Source organism: Podarcis pityusensis, assembly GCF_964106645.2.
Source record: "Podarcis pityusensis genome assembly, chromosome: 8".
NCBI classification, from domain to species: Eukaryota; Metazoa; Chordata; class Lepidosauria; order Squamata; family Lacertidae; genus Podarcis; species Podarcis pityusensis.
The window spans coordinates 16,694,262-16,708,481 of NC_138033.1; the positions used below are offsets into that span (position 1 = coordinate 16,694,262).

Here is a 14,220-nt window from a genome sequence, read left to right on the forward strand (position 1 = left end):
CTGTGTGGAACCCAGTTCAGCTACTGATTGATTGATTGTGTGACTGCAGTACATTATTTATTGCTTTCATTTTATGGATCAATGGTCTCGCTAGATAGTAAAATTCATGTTAAATTGCTCTTTTAGGGGTTGTTTTTAAAGTCTGGAACGGATTAATCCATTTTGTATTACTTTCTATGGGAAAGTGCACCTTGGTTTTGGAACGCTTTGGAATGGACTTCCGGAACAGATTAAGTTTGAGAACCAAAGGTACCACTGTAATTAGGTACTTTGAACTTCAGGGGAAGCAGAGATATATCCCCGTGAACCAAATCTCTCCAAGCCTGACCCAGCCCTTACAGCTCATCAGTCTGGCTGAATTAATTATACTGTTAAGAGGGAGAGAGGCCAGTCATCCTCTGGTTTGCTATGGCAGGTTTGCCACTGCTGTTTGTGCTGCAAGGTCAGATTCAGATTGATGAGCTGAAGCAGGGCTTTCTTGGTGGTGTCCTCCAATCTGTAGAACACCTTCCTGAAGGATATAGTTAACCCCATCAGTTCTGGCTTTTAAGGAGGGCTTGGGAAAAAATGGCTTTGAGCTGGGATGTTTTTGGGGTCATTATTTGTTTATTTTATAAAGGAGACCCACATTATTACAATAAAAAGTAACGCTCTTAAGCACAAACACAGCAAATACAGGTTCCCTTATGGGACAATGGTTGGTGGACCTCCAGCATTTGCCACCTGAGGCAACTGCCTCACTCTGCCTAATGGTAGAGCAGTCCTGTTCTTTATCCATGTTTTACCCCTGGTCCTCACCATGGCTTTTGTGAACCTAGCACAGTAGCTTAGCAATGGTTGAGTAACTATTAACCAAGGGTTGTATTTGGTTCATAAAGTTCATTTTACATGTAAACCTGGCCTTTTCACTGAACAATAGTTAAGGAGTTATCACTGCCCCCAAAACAACAGAGCTATGAGTGAGAAGCAGCAAAGGTTTCAAAAAGCTCTCAAAGCTTGCTGGTCATGTTTTTGTTTTTTTATGATAATCCATGTCTGTTTTAGCTATGGTTTATTAATGATGGTTAACATTAACCATCAATCCTTGTGGGATGTAATCCACTGGGAGCAGTCAAATACAACATTCTTTGTTTTCCTAGAGAAGACATGCGGGAGAATGTTTGGTCCAGCCAGTCAAAAACTTCCTATTTCCTCCTGGCTGGAGCATCCTTCCTTTGCATGTGACTAGATGTGGGTGTGACCTTACCTGTCCAGGTAACAAAAGAACAAGGCATGCTACCACTCTCTCTCTTTTCCATCTTCCTTTCGCCAGTCTGCAGTCACTGGAATTAACCCCCCCAATATGGGGTAGATCCACATGTACATATTTGTAACTAAGTCTGTCTTCAGGAATCCAACTGTGAACTGAATGTGAGTAAACTTATTTTATTAACTTTCAATAAGATTGTCATGTCTTTATTCTTTTAAGAGGGATAAAAGGGAACTTACCAGGAACATACAATTCAATACTGAATTGTATGATAGTGAGAGGCTTACACAAGCCTGCAAGCAGCTATCTGCTGCATGTTAGAAGGGGAAAGTAAACTCTGCTAAGTACAGGGACTTGCTAGCACAAGTTAGGAAGGATATTAATAAACAATATATCCTCTCCTGCCACCCTGAGCATTCCCACACTCCTTAGCAACTCCTGCTTGTGTTACACGGGTTCACTGCATCTTGCCACTTCAAATTACTTGCATTCAGTAAAAAGGATGGGCTTCCTCGCATGTCCTCTGGGAGGTGTTAACAGGCCACATTGGGACCATCCTGGCTGCCCAGAGGGCCTCTTATATTTCTCACACATCTTGAGAGCAGCTTCAAACATGACAAAAAACGAAAAAAAGAAAGTGCCAAGGCATGAACCGTAGAATCGTATTTCCTCTTTTGGCACTGATGGGTTAACATGCAAAGTAGACAATATGCATTCAGGTTCCCCCACCCTCCTTGGGGAGATGTGCACCCTCCTTCTTTTGTGAAGTCACTTTCGATGGGATCTGGCCCCCCACCCATCCAACACCACCACACACAAACATGGAACATGATTCTCTACAGTTTTAACACTTGGCGTTCTTTGAGGCAGCGAACAGAGTCCTTGTTTCTTCAGAAAATCCTTTTCCAGAAATGAGTCTGAGTGCCGAAAAGCACATATATGCCCCTTCTCCAGCAGAGCAAGGAAAATAGGAGCTCAGTGTCACATCATCCCTTTTCTGGAAACAGTTGGAGAGTACGAGTCTCCGCCAGGCATCACCAAGTACCTCGCCCTGCTGTGAGCCATCTCCACAATGCCGCTAGGAACATGTGGAGCAGCATCCAGGATATCAGGAGCTATGGGAACATTTCTCCTGGCTCCTGATTTATTTGTCTCCTCCATAACTATCAGAGCAGTGCCTAGGGCAGGCATGGGCGAACTCGGCCCTCCAGATGTTTTGGGACTACAGCTCCCACCATCCCTAGCTAACAGGACCAGTGGTCGGGGTGATGGGAGTTGTAGTCCCAAAACATCTGGAGGGCCGAGTTCACCTATGCCTGGCCTAGGACCTAGTGGAGGCCTTGTAAGCCACATTCACCACTGGCTGACTTTGGGGAACAGACAAGAAGCAAGAGATGGGGGGAAGCTCATGGGTGGCATGGGAGCTCAATGGATGGAGAAGGGAGAGCCCCATGCCTTGTGGAGCTCATGACAGTGGTGCCTAGTCAGAATGAGCTTGCATCCTACATGCACTCACCAAATTACACTTATTTTCTTCAAAACATATTCAAAATAAAACTGGAGGGAAGTGGCTCTCACCCATCATTATTTCTAGCCTTCAAGAACCAAGAGGGGAGAGGCTTAATCTCGGGGTTGTGGGTTCGAGCCCCATGTTGGGCAAAAGATTCCTGCATTGCAAGGGGTTAGACTAGATGTCCAACTCTACAATTCTATGATACCTCAACCCAGCGTGGAAAAGGACTTATGGAGCTTCTCTGGGCACAGTCCAGCTAGCCTCAGAGGTGCAGAAACTGCAGAGGTGCATGATACTGAGATTTCAGTTTCGGAGGCCTGGAGCCATTTCTGTCAGACTTAAATCAAATGTTGTAGTATCTGCTTGGCCCACAAAGAAAGTCTCAGTCTCTGGGCATGTCCATAGATGTAGATGGTCATAACCTGGAACAGCAAACTGCCTCCTGGGGACCTGCTCTCCCCAGTTTTTCACTCTCTCTATAGAACACCTTGCGGATCACTGAAGGCAAGGCACAGACCCTCTCTACCCGGGTCAGGAAGCCCCAGCATGAACGTTGCACTGCAGAGGAAGAAAAGTAGAAGATGACCGGATCCAAGCTGGCATTGAAGGTGCTGAGCAGCAAGGCCTCATCCCTCCACCGTGGATCTTCCCACTGGATGAAGCCCACCACGTGGGAGATGTTGTAAGGCGAGAAGCAGACAATGAAGACAGCTAACGTGGCCGACACCAGCCCCACGGCTCGCTGCTTTTTGCTCCTGCGGATGTGCGGCGAGGAGATCACGATCCTCATGAAGCCGAAGTAGCAGAAGCAAGTGAGCAAGGATGGGACCAGGAAGAGGACGATGCCAAGCTCCAGGCGGACGGGGAGCAGGATGGCGAGCTGGACATCTGTGAAGTTCTTGTAGCAGTTCTTATGGGAGCCGTTGTCTGGCTCTGTATTGTTGTGCTGAAACTCAGTGATGTACACAATGCTGCAATGGGCAAAGGAGCAGGCCCAGAGGCCGAGGCTGGCCACAGCCGCGTAAGCCGAATGGCGCCTCAGCTTGTAGTGGATGGGGTAGGCCACGCCCAGGTAGCGCTCCACGCTCACTGCCGTGAGGAAGAGGGTGCTGGAGTAGATGGTGCTGAAGTAGAAGAGGCCGCTGAGGGGACATAGGGGAGCGGGGAGAGGCCACTGCCCGGCAACCGCCTCTGCCACCTTGAAGGGCAGGAAAGCCAGGAAGCAGAGGTCAGAAACAGTGAGGTTGAGGAGAAGGACACAGTTGGGTGTGGCCTTGGTCTTCAGCTTCTTGATGAGGGCATACAGGGCCAGAAGGTTGGTGGGAAAGCCCGTCAGGATGGTGAGCAGGTAGATGGAGAGGTAAACACCAGAAGGCATGCCAGATGCTTTTTCACCTGTGTGGGGAGATAAGGTGTGTGAGAGAAGCCGTTTGTGAGGAGAATGAAAGAGGAGGGAAAATAAATCTGATGCTGAGCGGTTGCCCTCAGACATTTCCTTTTTAAAAATGTTGTGGAAGTTCACCAGCATTTTAGTGCAAATTCCTAATATGCACATATATAGATAACTATGGCACATTTTTGCAAAGCAGCTTTCCTTTCCATAATGGGTTTTGGTCTGCTGTTTTCACTAATGGGTGCATTCTTATGCACACCTCGCCTGAGTATATGCAGTGCTATTTTTCTAGAAAAAGAGGTGCCAGAACTCATCATGAACACCTCCCTCAGTCTCTTAGAATGACAATGGCACCCACCTGAGAGGTGCCGGAACTGAGTTCCGGTGTGTTCCGGCTTTATACATATGAGTTGGGTAAAGAACAGCATCTCAAAATACAGAGATTGGCAAATTTCAAAGGATGCTGTGTTTGCTCAGGTATTATTTCAGAAAGTGCAAATTATGTAGGTTTGCCTTTAAATGAGAACTGGATTTATTCTCACTCACTCACTCTCTCTCACACACACACACTGAAAGGTTGTGGATAAGACCTGCGATATATCTGAAGGTTGCTGAGACAAGATGGCAACCAGAGCATCTGCTTCTCTGTTTGCTTCGCAAACCATTTTCAATCCACCCTCTGAATTTACCCCCTGCAGCGGTCCTGTGTAGGGCAGACAAGATGTAATCCAGCCAGGGACTGGAAGTCAGCCAAGAATAGGTGAAGAAAGTTTGTTTATTTTTTATTTGCTTTGCAATACATGTGAGCCAGGGAGAAATTGATAGGGCAGCCAATCAACCCAGCATTTATTTGTCAGCCTTGGTAGGTCTGGAGCCAATCTTTCTGTGCCAGCCTGTTCCAATCTCTGCCAGACTGACTGCTCTGGTTCAGGAGTTTTCTGCTGTGGATACTTGGGAAATAACACATGCCTGGTTTATTCTCTGTCTTTAAGGTCCCCATCTGCACCATTCATTTAAAGCTGTATCATACCACTTTAAACAGACGTAGCTTCCCTCAAAGGGTGCTGAGAGCTGTAGTAGACCCCTATTCCTATCAGAGGACTACAGTTCTCAGAGTTCATTTTTTACATTACTCTGGGAATGTAAGGGCAATAGGGGTGTGCAGACAACACTTAGCATCCTTAATCCACTACAGTTCCCAGGATTTTGACTGTTTAAATTGGTATCATTGTGTCTGTGGGGCAGAGTGCCTGCCATCAGCTTCTGTTTGTGGCCCACCCCTGTTTGAACAGGGATAGCATACCTTCTGTTGTCTGTGCTCTGGTAACCTAAAGGTTAGATTGCTGCAATGTGTGGGGCTGTCCTGAAGATGGTTTGGAAACTTCAGCTGGTGCAGAATTTGGCGGCTCGATCGCTCACCAGGGTAAGATGGTTTGAGCATATTACACTGATCCTGGCCTGACTGTATTGGCTGCCAATTAGTTTCCGGGTCCAATTCAAAATGCTGGTTTTGACCTATAAAGCCTTAAATGGCTCAGGACCAAAATACCTCAAGGACCACCTCTCTCTACATATGAAGCAACTCAGACCCTGCAAGCATCATCTGAGGCCCTTCATCGTGAGCCTCCTCCTTGTGAGGTCTGGGGGGGGTGGCGGCAGCACAATAACAGGCCTTTTCTGCACTGGCTCCCTGCATGTGGAATGCGCTCACCAGGGAAGCTCACCAGGTGCCTTCATTATGTATAGTTTAGTTGCCAGCCAAAGGCATTCCTCTTCTTCTAGACCTTTGGCTAATTAAACTGTTGAGGGTGTATTGGTTTTGTTTGTTACTGTGGTATGTATTTCTGTGTCTTTATATGGTAAAGTGCCTTGGGATCTTTGGATGAAGAGTGTTATAGAAATAATAAATAAATAAATAAATAAATAAATAAATAAAGTGCAGATGGGGCTACGCTGGTGGAATCTACACACATATTTTTAAAAAACATTGTGAAAAAGCCTATTAAAAACATTTTGAAAAATACATTGCATTTTGCATAGCTCACTTTCGCCATCTAGTGTCACACTTGTATATTGCACTTCACAACACATTTAAAATGTTTTATTTGCAACTGCATAGCTGACTCCACTCTTGTTGTTCCTAATGGCTGCAAACTGCTTTGAGGTTTGTTTGTTTTTTTTAAACAACCAAGTGGCATGTAAATTCTGTGAAATAAGTAAAATAGAATGGAATGGATTAAATAAAATAAAATAAAATAATGTCTCTTTCCTTCCCTGGGGCTGGTGCCTCTGCCTCCTTCTTTAAATTTTTCTCCTCCCCAAGTCTGGAAGCCCAGTAGTTTAAGGGTATTAAAACTGGACTTCTTCTTCTCTGCATTGATTTTACACGCCATGGTGGCTGAAGGTTATCCAAGCAAGGTCTGAGGAAACCTTGCTCTGAGAGGAGATGCCAGAGCATCTATAAAACTCCCAGGCTTTGCTCCTTACCATATTCATCCCTGTTTTCTCAGTTCTGCACTGGGGCCTGAACTGGCTCCTTCGAGGGATGCACACAAGGACATTCTTCATTCCTAGGGCCTCATAAAAACCAGCACCATAAAAAGCAGAAGGAGCGAGTGAAGCTCTACATTGGAAACAAGGGTGGGAAGAGACCAGCAGCGCCTCCTATTCACCAAGCAGCCGCTGTAGTGGCAGCATGGGGGGGGGGGGGCTGCCAAGGAAAAAGCAGACCTGGCTTCCAAAGTACACGACACAGCTGTCACAACCACTGTGGCAGCAACAGGCTGCCCCTGTGGACCCTGCAGTCACCTCACCTTGCCTTGCGGATGTGCCAGCCCTGTGTGTAAGAAGGGATAGCTTCTTACAGCTTAGCATGGAGCCACAGATGCCACTGCTTCAGTGCCAGATTTACGTGTAAGCTAAACAAGCTATAGCTTTGGGCCCCACTGTCTCTTGGGGGCCCTCAAAAAATTTAAAGGTGAAATAAAACTGGATGTACATTTCCAAAATATAAGATTAAAATAAAATAAAATAAAATAAAATAAAACCTACATACAGCAACATTGTTTCCTGTTGTGTAGGCTCCTACTATGTAAGTAATGGGCCCCCAATCATTTTAAGTTAGAGCTTAATAATTATTTCACTATTAATAAACTTCTTCTTAATTGTATTTCACTATTAGTATACTTCTTAATTGTATTTCAGTTCAGCAATTACTTTGATAAAATACATATTTTGTGATGTGCAGATGGCTTTAGATACCTATTAGGTCCATACATTAAAGGTAAAGGGACCCCTGACCATTAGGTCCAGTCGTGGCCGACTCTGGGGTTGTGGCGCCCATCTCACTTTATTGGCTGAGGGAGCCGGCGTACAGCTTCCGGGTCATGTGGCCAGCATGACTAAGCCGCTTCTGATGAACCAGAGCAGCACACGGAAACGTCATTTACCTTCCCACCGGAGTACCTATTTATCTACTTGCACTTTGACGTGCTTTCGAACTGCTAGATTGGCAGGAGCAGGGACCAAGCAACGGGATTTCACCCTGTCGCGGGGATTCAAACCACCGACCTTCTGATCGGCAAGCCCTAGGCTCTGTGGTTTAACCCACAGTGCCACCCGCGTCCCTACAGGCCAATACATTACCATATAGCATATATTCAACACAAAAAACAGTGACAATTTGTTGTTGACAAAGGACAGCTGGACATATAAAGGGCCCCATTACCTTCAGTAGCTTAGGGCCTCATCAAACCGAAAACCAGGCCTGGTCAGCTTCCTGTGTTCCTACACAATAATTCGGGGTAAGTGTCACAGGAGAGGACGATGCATTCCTACAAATGGCTGGTAGGAATTCTTTAGCATTACACCCAATTCCCCATCTCTATTAATAGGGTGTTACTTTATTCTCTCTCTCTCTCTCTCTCTCTGTGCCAATTGCAAGAATCAGCTCGTTCCAGAGTTGGCTTTGATCTATAACAATCTCTTCCAGCCTGGCAGCATCCCCAGAAAAGGTCAACAGGCACTTTTGGTTTACAAAGCCTGCAGCCATATGTTTGGACAGAGTGATATGGGCACTGGTCCAGCACCAGCCTGCTGGCATAAACCATCCTGGCACACTTGGCACCATGCCCTGGGCAATCATTGGCTTTTTTCCCCTTCCCATCTTCTTTTTGCCCCTCCTGGCGGTCTGTGCTGGCGAAAGGTCCGTTCCTAAGAAGGATCAAGGCCATGAGGTAAAGGGAAAAACAGGAGGAGTAGGAGTAATAATAACAATTTTATTATTCATACCCCACCCATCTGGGTAGGCCTCAGCCTGGCAAATACTAGTCCCCATGGACAGGGGCGCTGACTTGGGCCCCACACTGTGGGCGCCCAGTGCCCACTGTGGGTGTCATGATGGCGCAGTGAGCGACCTCCAGCGCCGCAGTGATGACAACAGGATGGTGCCTGTGCTTCCATGGAGGTGGCAGACATTGTTTTCGGAGGTGGGCATGCAGTGGTGGCAGAGGGGGGCATGTGGTGGTGGCTGCAGCATGTGGTGTGAAGGTGGCACTTGGCTGCAGGGGGCGTGCAGAGGCTGAAGTTGTCTCACGACAGGGCCGGCCCTACAGGCCAAAGATTCCAGGAAACCCACAAGTGGCACATGAGCACAGCTGCCCTTCACACCTGTTGGCTCTCTTCACCTGAGGCTCGGTGGCACAATGCCCATGTGAGCATGGGCAACGCAGGGTGGAATGCAAGAACCCTACACTTTTGTTCTCACAACAACAAGCCTGTGAGGTAGGTGAGGCTGAGAGCCAGTGACTGGTCTAGAGACACACAGCAAGGTTTGTGGCTGAGCAGGAAATGTTATTGTCGCTGCTCTAAATGGGATCACCTTAATAGATGGTCCTGTTTGCGGGCAGGCTCTCAACCTGGTTCCCCACCCCCCAGCGTGGGTGGAACTAACGCACGCATGCCGGGGTGGCACCACAATTACCCAGGGCTATTGCCCAATCATGTCAAAGGGTGATAGTGGGGGAAAGTATAAAAGCAGCAGCACGGCATGTGCCAGGCTCCTGCCTCGCGTTGAGGGCCAGGTAGGAATTTTTCCCATTTGGCAATTTGGCACAGGCCACTTGGTTTTTGCCTACCTCTTAGCAATCATCACAACTTTGGAAGGTTTGGCGGTTAGGCATTGGCTTATTGTGAATGGGGGAGGGGAGGTTGGCCATCACCTGCCTCTCCAGTTTCAAGGGTATTTCGTTAAAGGAAGCCGTGGCCTGGTTCCTGTCCGAAGTCCTCTTGAAGGGTGAGGGCCATGCCTGGGAACACCAGGAGAGATGCATGCAGGTTCCCCCGAAGCAATTTCCCTTTGGGTGCTTTACCCTTACAGACTTCCTGCAAAGGGGACAGGAGTCAGATATAGTCTTGCCAATGCCTAAGCCAATGCCGCTCTCATTCCTGTAATCAATAAAGTTGTGGCCAATTTTTTGCCCAAAAACCTTAAACAAAATATCCCTGTCCATGTGAATTTATTTATCTTAATGGGGGGTCAGCTTGAGGGTCTTGCCACGCAACCCGCTTGACTCTAGAAAGAGAGATGAATTTATCAGATTAACATTGGGAGTTCCAGCAGCAGCAGCAGCAGCACCTTCATTGGACGCTTGGCAGAAGTACTTAGTCAGTATGACTCTCTGGACAGACTGGACAGAGAGCAGCAGATGGCTAGACTCACTGCATTGTTTGTCCCAGGCTAGGGAATGGGATCAGAACGGCAACTTTAAGACGAAAATGAGAGATAGGAGAAATATTTGGAGCTGTCTGTAAACAAGGTCAATAAACCCTTTGAGTAAGCACAAGGATGGATGGGGGTCGTTGCGATGGCAGGGGAGGACACACAAAACCATTTTCCATAACAAATGCTGGTCCCCAAACAGTGGCAGGGGGCCTGCTTGGACTCCAGAGGAAACTGTTTTCCATCTCAGAACTGCTGTTTGCTTTGGAAATGGGAGCTCTGAATCTTGCAGATTTGCGCACGGGTTATTTCTCTCTGTTCTTTCTCTTCTTTACAGAGCAGACGCTTGCGAAAGCCACTTCGAGAGACACAAAGGAGCTGCCACTTCTACGAAAGCAACCCGTCTGAGACTCGGTGACGCATGGCAGACCTCTTGATTTGCTTCTTCTAGGGGCAATATGTAGGGTAGCTCAAACAAACTTCCTACGCATAGGAGTAGGCCTATCTTTTCCCTCTCACTCTCACTGTGGACAGATCCACAGTATAAATCTGTAGTTTCCTCCTCCCAGAGATGCAGTTCTCAGCACCCTTGACAAACTACATTTCCCAGGATTCTTTGGGGGGAGTTGTGTGCTTTAAATGTGTGCTGGGTGTGCTTTAAAGGCATGGTGTGGATCTGCCCTTTCTCACACTCACTCACTTTCTTTCCCTCTCTGCAGCTGTCTCTTAATATCTGAGCATTGAGTTTTTAGATTCAGATCAGAACCACAGTGCTGGGGTATGGTGGTTGACCTCCACCTACAAAAACACAGTCTTCCTTCAAAATTCACACTCCTCCGAAGTTTGCAATGCAGTTCCCAAGAGAAGCAATGTGCATTTTATAAAGACAATTGTACATATATTCCACCATTCTGGTGAACCACATCAAAAGGGGTGCAAGGAAGCACAGGATTCCAGTTGCACAGAATACTGGCTTGCTTTTTAAGGCAGGTTTTTAGTCCTTGTGGACAAAGATGTACTGAAAAGTGTGTGCAAAATGCCTGCTGAAATCTCAGAAGACAGAAGGGGTGAAATCAATAAGATTTATTTTCCGTGACTGGGTTACTGTCTCTGTGCTCTACTTTGCGTGACTGTGCCCTAATTTGCTCAATTAATTTCTATACCACCCTTCATTAAAAATCACAGTTCAAAGCATAAAGCAATAAAATTACAATGTTATCAGACAGTAAGGCACATGGACAAATACAATAAAACTTCAATACAACAGCCTCTGTATAAGCAGCAAGGAAATAAACTGTTCTGCAAACATCCTTCCATATGAAATATTAATACAAACTGGTTCTGGAGATATCAGGAGGTTGCCCCCCTCCCAAGTGAACAGGTGAGTGAATTCCTTGTGATGACAAGCTTGAGAGGCAGAGAGAGCCTGGGCTGTGGTGTAGAGAAAGATGGACCTATAAGAAGACACCTTGAATTCCTGTTCAGCCATAAAGCTCAAGGGCTGACCCATCCTTCCCCACCCTGGATCCCTTCAGAGGTTGCTAAACATCCAACTCCCATCAGGCCCAGCCATCATGGCCAACGTTCATTAATGATGGAAGCTGTGGTCCAAACCTGCTAGCAGATTTTTGATTCACCATTGGCCCAATTCAGCAAGCTCTTCTCACGCTCTAAGGAAAGCTGTTAGAGGAGAAAGAAGTACCGTAATGTGAAAGAACGAGGGAGGAGGAACGGAAGAACTTGGCAGTTGGGTGAGTGGGGGAGAAGTAACAATTTGAATGTGCAAGGAGAATGGGAGAAGAAATTACACGACAGGGGTAAAAATACTTTTAAGGGCGAAACGTAAAAGCAAAAAAGCCTTCTTCGCTTAGAGTCTCTGGATTTGCTTGACATGAAAAGACCAAGTCAAAATACCTCCACAGAAAAAGAGCACACTTTTCTTGAGGAAAATGGAACTCAGGATCTCTGTGCAAGGAAATCACCGCAGCAAAGAATTTAGCAATGTTTTCAAAGGTGGATCAGGTTGTCAGCAGAAAAGGATGCCAAGCTCTTCCGCCACCTGCCACCATTTTGTGACTGTCTCTGCCCCTGCACCACCATTTTGTGACTGGTGGGCCTTGGTAATTTTCAGCTATCTCAAGAGGACCCTGAGGATAGAAAGACTGAGAACCCCTGCTCTGCCTGTTAGCCTTCCAGGCATTTAAAGACTGCTCTAATGCCTTCAATGCCTTCAATGACATCATCAATGACTTTTCCTGTTTTCATTGCATTTGTTAAAAAAATTGTTGTTTTTTTAAAATTGTGTTGTTTTTTGGGCATCTGTTAATCCCGCTTTTGTGTTTTAGTTCTCTTCTTATTTAATATTGCGATTCGGCCAAAATGACCCAAGCTCATTTCCTAATGCTACAGTTTAGCAACTCTGTGTAAAGTTCACTCAAAAAAAGCCCAAGCTCATAGGTAATGACTTACAAGTTGGCACCCAATTTATTGTCCATAAATTGAAACAATCCAGCTGTTGACATAAGCTATCAGACATTGTTAATCGTTGTCCTGCTAAGAGATGCGTCAGCCAATGGCAATAATAACATGCTATCGGAATAAGCTAATGAAATGCCCCCTGGCGTAGGTGTTGATTGGTGGTAAGAGCTGCTGGGGTGTGTGTGTCTGATTCTTACGCACGCTGGACGGGGCTGTGGCACCATTGGGTGTGGAGCAAGGTTGGCACCAGGAAGGAAGGAAGGAAGAAATGATGGGGAAGCACCGAAGGGCCAAAGTGCATTGGGTGGAGATGGAGAGCCTCCCTCACACACGTTAGAAAGAAAGTCTGGGATACCCCTATATTTCACATTAAAGCTGAGCCAAAATTTCTCAGAAGACATTTCTGCCAGCAAGTTGTAGTGCAGCATACCTGCCAAGTGCTCCAGAAAAAAGGGGGCAGAGATCACATTGAAAAAAGGCACACATTGTCATGGGACTTGCCCAGGAGCACGTCCCAGAGGACACATGTCCCAGTTTTTCTGAAGAAGCGGGATGGTATGGTGCAGGGATGGGAAACCTCCACCCCAGAGGGCCATTTCCCCCAAACTACACCCATCTGTTAACTGATGTCTCTTGTGACATCATCTGATGGGCAGGAGGGCAGGGTAAAAGTCTACCTTGGCGGTCTGTGCCTGTTCCCATGAATCAGCGATGGATAGCTCAGCTGGTAAAGCATGGGGCTCTTAATCTCAGGGTCGTGGGTTCAAGCCCCACATGGGGCAGAAAAAAGAAAAGGAAGATTCCTGTATTGCATGTGGTTGGACAAGATAATCCTTATTGTCCCTTCCAATTCTACAATTCTATGAAATGTGCATGCCAAAAATATGTAGATTGGGAGAAAATCGCACTAAATTACCGATGAATTTCCATGGGGAATATAAGGAAAACTGTAAATCTACCGTATTTTTCGCTCTATAGGACGCACCAAAGCATAAGACGCACCTAGTTTTTGGAGGAGGAAAACAAGAAAAAAAATATTCTGAATCTCAGAAGCCAGAACAGCAAGAGGGATCGCTGCGCAGCAAAAGCAGCGATCCCTCTTGCTGTTCTGGCTTCTGGGATAGCTGTGCAGCCTGCATTTGCTCCATAAGATGCACACACATTTCCCCTTACTTTTTAGGAGGGAAAAAGTGAGTCTTATAGAGCAAAAAATACGGTATTTTGAGAATCAAATTTTAGGTTGGAAAAAATGAGAATCTAAGAGAATCCAAAATTGGGAGATTTGTTCATCTCCAGTACTGCCACCCATTATGAGGAATTCCTTTGCCCCAAGATCTTCCCAGGGTTTGGGGAACGGCTATCACTCAGTGGCAGAGCGTCTGCTCTACATGCAGAAGATCCCAGGTTCAATTTCCAAGTCGGGTTGTCCTCTAACTGAAACCCTGGAGAGCAGCTGCCGGTCAGAGAAGATCGTACTAAGCTAGATGAGTCAGTGGTGTGACTCAGTAGAAGGCAGCCTCCTATGTTCTATGACCTATGTTCTTCAGTGCCCTGGGCGCAGCCGTGGGGGCGGCAGGGGGCAGCTGGCGCATGGCATCACTTACAGGCTTTGTTTCCCAGCCTAATTGCCACTTTCCTGGATGCATCACCAAACCACCCTGTGCAAAAGGTCATGAACAGCCAGCCCTGTTCCTTGAAATGATCCATCTGAGACAGCAAAGCTGTTGATGGAAGGAGATGAGCTCAAGAGGTGACGGAGATGAGATTATGCCAGATCAGACGGCAAATGGTTGCTGGTTGCGGCGGTTGTTCTGTGTTCTCATATCACTGGGGAGGAAGTGGCTGCAGATCTAACTCTATTGCTCCTG

At 46.6% G+C, this 14,220-nt stretch overlaps 1 pseudogene across 2 annotated transcripts in view; it reads right to left on the reverse strand.

The window, feature by feature from the left end:
* Window positions 1-213: 213 nt before the first annotated feature.
* LOC308484323 (free fatty acid receptor 3 pseudogene) overlaps window positions 214-14,220 on the reverse strand; it is a 36,229-nt pseudogene continuing 22,222 nt past the window's right edge. The window contains exons 1-2 of one of the 2 annotated variants that reach the window (XR_013991455.1): window positions 7,883-7,965; window positions 214-4,157 (exon numbers count right to left, since the gene is read on the reverse strand). The product of XR_013991455.1 is annotated as a free fatty acid receptor 3 pseudogene (transcript). Of the gene's footprint in view, window positions 4,158-7,882; window positions 7,966-14,220 lie in introns of those variants that run through there. The other variant, XR_013991454.1, reaches the window with a different exon arrangement.